The sequence below is a fragment of the Salvelinus fontinalis genome, chromosome 25, assembly GCF_029448725.1.
Source record: "Salvelinus fontinalis isolate EN_2023a chromosome 25, ASM2944872v1, whole genome shotgun sequence".
Classification (NCBI taxonomy): Eukaryota; Metazoa; Chordata; class Actinopteri; order Salmoniformes; family Salmonidae; genus Salvelinus; species Salvelinus fontinalis.
The window spans coordinates 35,597,779-35,602,013 of NC_074689.1; the positions used below are offsets into that span (position 1 = coordinate 35,597,779).

At 45.8% G+C, this 4,235-nt stretch overlaps 1 non-coding gene across 1 annotated transcript; it reads right to left on the reverse strand.

Annotated features, from left to right (window-relative positions):
• Window positions 1–3,317: 3,317 nt before the first annotated feature.
• Window positions 3,318–3,389, reverse strand: trnae-uuc (transfer RNA glutamic acid (anticodon UUC)). Its single transcript has one exon. It is a non-coding gene; the product is annotated as a tRNA-Glu (tRNA).
• Window positions 3,390–4,235: the final 846 nt, after the last annotated feature.

The following is a 4,235-nucleotide window of genomic DNA, read 5'->3' on the forward strand; positions in this document are numbered from 1 at the left end:
TTGCTGATGCTTTGAGCAGAGAGCCATTTGTCCGCCCCAAAGTTCTGCACCGACTGACAAGAATTCCATATGATGTCCTGCTGGAGGAAGCCAGAGGTCTTCGACTGGATGATGTACAAGACATGTTCCGTCTCTCCTGTGAGCAGCCCGAGGCTGGCTGTGGAACGTCTATGGCTCCTGGGAGTGAGTTGAGTAGAGCTGGAGACGATGTCAGTGGGTTGGTTTCCTGTGAAGAGGTGTCTGCTGTCCTCCAAGCCCATCGCCGATGGGATGATGGTGCCACAGTGAGGTCCGTTTCACATGTGCAGCACCTTGAGAAGTTGATGTCCATGGGTCAGAGCCCTTTACCTGTCCTTACACACAAGGAGCTGTATGATAACCAGTCACTGGATCCTATCATCAGCAGAGTAATGTTCTTTGTAGATAGAGGCCGGCGCCCATCTAGGAGAGAGCGAGTCTTTGAAGCTAAAGAAACAGTTTATACTCTAAGACAGTGGGGGAAACTCACCACGCGGTTAGGGATTCTGTATCGTGTCTCAAAACACCCAGTGAGTAAGAAGAAAATATTCCAGTATGTCGTACCTGTGTCTTTGAGAGGCCTTGTGTTGAAGGGAGTTCATGATGATGCTGGTCATCAGGGTCAACAGCGCACATTGTGGCTCACGAGACAGCGGTTTTACTGGGAATCTATGGAGAAGGATGTCAAGGAATATGTGGCCCACTGTAAGAGATGTGTGTTGAGTAAAGCACCTGAGCCTGAAGCAAGAGCTCCACTTGTCTCCATTGTGACAACGGCACCTTTAGAACTTGTGTGTATTGATTTCTGGACTGCCGAAGATTCAAACAACAAGTCTATTGATGTGTTAGTAGTGACTGATCACTTTACTAAGCTGGCCTGTGCGTATCCATGTCCAAACCAGTCTGCTAAGACTGTTGCTCGTGTTCTCTGGAATAATTTCTTCTGCATTTATGGGTTCGCTGATTGCATCCATTCTGACAGGGGTGCAAACTTCGAGAGTTTACTTATTGCAGAATTACTTCAGTTATCTGGTGTTGAAAAGTCCCACACCACACCTTATCATCCCATGGGTAACGGTCAAGCAGAACGTCTGAATCGCACACTGGGTGGGATGATTAGAGCTCTGCCAGCTAGGTCTAAGGCTAAATGGCCTCAGATGTTGAACACATTGACATTCTCCTATAACTGCACTGTTCATGAGACTACTGGGTTTCCACCCTTCTTCTTGATGTTCGGACGCACCCCTAGGTTGCCGGTAGATGTTATGTTTGAAAGTGTGCTGTTGGATGGGGACACAGTAGATGTGGATAAGTATGTCCAGTCTCTGGGTGAGGATCTGAGAGAGGCCATGACATTGGCCCAGCAGCATGCCAGTAAGCAACAAAAGAGACAAGCCGAGGTCTACAACAGACGGTCTAAGGGTCACTCGGTGCAGAAGGGAGATAGAGTTCTACTTGCTAACAAGGGGGAGAGGGGCAAGAAGAAACTGGCTGATCGCTGGGAGAGTGTGGTGTACATAGTGGTTGCAAAGAACAGCTCACTGAACACATATCGTATCCAACACCCTACCACTGGACGCATCAAAACTGTGCATAGGAACCTGATTATGCCAGTCAACTTTCTGCCTTTACCTTCGTGGGAGGAACCTGAGGGTCACGGATCTCTATCGAGTGGTGACGTGATCTCTGAGATGTCTGCAATGTCCAGCCAAATGGATGGGAGTGACGCCAGGACTGTCCACTGGGTAGCAGGCCTTCCTGAGTCTTCTGGGAGGATACTCCAAGAGGATGGTGAAGTCCCGGCTGATGGAAGTGAGGTGGAACAACCGTATGAAGTCCCCTTAAGTGAGGTGTGCTCAGCAGAAGTGGACCAGAGAGATATCCCCGAAGCCTACAAGAGTTCTGATTGCGAAACTCCATTCAGTGTGGATGATGTTACCTTGGTTGAAGATGCTTCGTCAGTGTGGTCTGTGACAATCTACCAGGATTCTGATCAGTCGTCTGACACTACTAGTGTTGAGTCGGTAACTGAAAGTGTGCTGGCTCCGGAGATGCGGATCTGTAGTACTCCCCATCCTGAGGTTAGACCTCTTAGCAGGGTTAGTGCTGTCTGTGACATTCCTGCTAGGTTTGTGGGTGAGGGTGTTCGGACTAGACTGGGTAGACTTATTAAGCCAGTGGATAGGTTAATCCAAACTATGTCTACACAGGAAATGAAACAGTTCTTGGTTTCTCAGTGACGGTAGGATATTGCCTACCTTTTCTTTTGTAGGAATGTAGGAAATCTAAGCATGTCTTAGAATGATTTGTGGGTTTGTCTAATATATTTGACAATTCATGTAACTTTGTGTGTAGTCCATCGGCATAAAATGTATATGGCATTTTTCGTATACGGTTGAATAAGGGATTAGCTACCCCTTATTTTTCCTAATCCTTCGCGGGATAGCTTTTCAGCTGATCGACCATTTGTGGGTCTAGAATTAAGGGACTACACTGGGTTACTCTGTCGCCCTGTGGGTGTGAATTTTTTTTCTTTCTTTGCTTTGTTACCTTCGAGGTAATGTGTTTTTGTTTTGTGCCTATAATCTAGTGTAAAACAGTGGGGGTGAATGTAGCAGTGTGATGTTGTTCCCCTAGATTACGCACCAAATTGCACACAAGGACCAATTCAAATAGGCCAGGTCAAGAGGGGATGTTAATAATCTAATAATAATAATAATAATTCAGTGTATTTTTTTATTTAATTACAGCTGCATAGCTAATGTTTTTATTTGGTGTACAAACACTTTTTCATACCAATATTGTACATACAAGTGATTGGAAAAGTTTTGTATATTTTGGTTTGGCCCATCGCGGGTTATCTGTATCCCCATACCACTTTATCGTTCTCTTTTGCCTGACCCTCGGCTAGCAAGGTGCCGGAGAGCTGTGACTGCACCAAGGGTAACGTGTGTGTTGTCTCTTCGTGTGCAGGGCAAATAAAAAGATTTCAACGAGCAGACCATCATTTGTGGCAGCGTCTTCATTAAGAATTACACAACGCAGAACGAACCACGCTACATAAGCAAATGCAACTCTGTGCTAAAGGCGTCACTACAGACCCAGGTTCGATCCCGGGCTGTATCACAACCGTCCGACCGTGATCGGGAGTCCCATTAGGCGGTGCATAATTGGCCCAGCGTCGTCTGGGTTAGGGGAGGGTTTGGCCGGAGTAGGCCGTCATTGTAAAATAAGAATTAGTTTGTAACTGACTTGCTTAGAATATTTATTCAGAAGTAAGAACGCTAACAAAACACTCATTCCCATACCGGGAGTCGAACCCGGGCCGCCTGGGTGAAAACCAGGAATCCTAACCGCTAGACCATATGGGATGCTGCTACACCTCCCCAACACAGCAGTGATCTAATGTTCACAGAAGAGAAAGGGAGTTGATAAAGCCGTTGATAGGCTCTACCTACCACACACGCACACCAGTCCCTAAAAGCCGATTTATGCTTGATCCTACAATGCGAGCAGGAGGCTCTGTATGGAGGGTGTGGCGAAATTGCGCTTCTGGAGGCTTGCTGAGGCTAAATCAAAGCGCTGTACCACATCGCTGTGCACCTTCCAAATGTTGTACCAATGCGGAGGTCTCCCCATAGCCAGAGAGGAAGAGAGGCCCAACTCGGAGGAAAATCTGTTTCCCCCCAGCAGGTGGCGGTATTTCATTGTTTCAGTAGACTCGCAAAGACGTTCTTTATATAGAGGTCACGGAGGAGAGTGTCAAATGGCTTATTTGCTATGTGAGATTTATTTGATCGAATAGAAGTTTCGTAATTCTTAAATTGTTGCGAGTGTACTGGTATAAGTAGGACACGTGACATTCCCGACAACTTTGAGAAAAAACACTTAATAGCGCAGTTGTCTCGAGTTTTCATATTCATGACATGAGTCGAGTAGCATAGCGTCTCCATTGAATGCAGTGTGAGTGCCCTGATCTCTGCAGAGACCGCATCACATCTGTACTACCAATACGACGGATTGATATGAATCTACTGCGAAATAACTGCAGTAAAAAAAACGGTGTTTTTTTGGACACAGTATTTCAGGACACTGCAATTATATCTTACTAATTATTAATTAATTATATCTTATTAATTATATCTTAATATATCTTTACCATTAACTCTGCATTGTTGGAAAAGGACCAGTAAGTAGGCCAAAGCGTTTCACTGTTA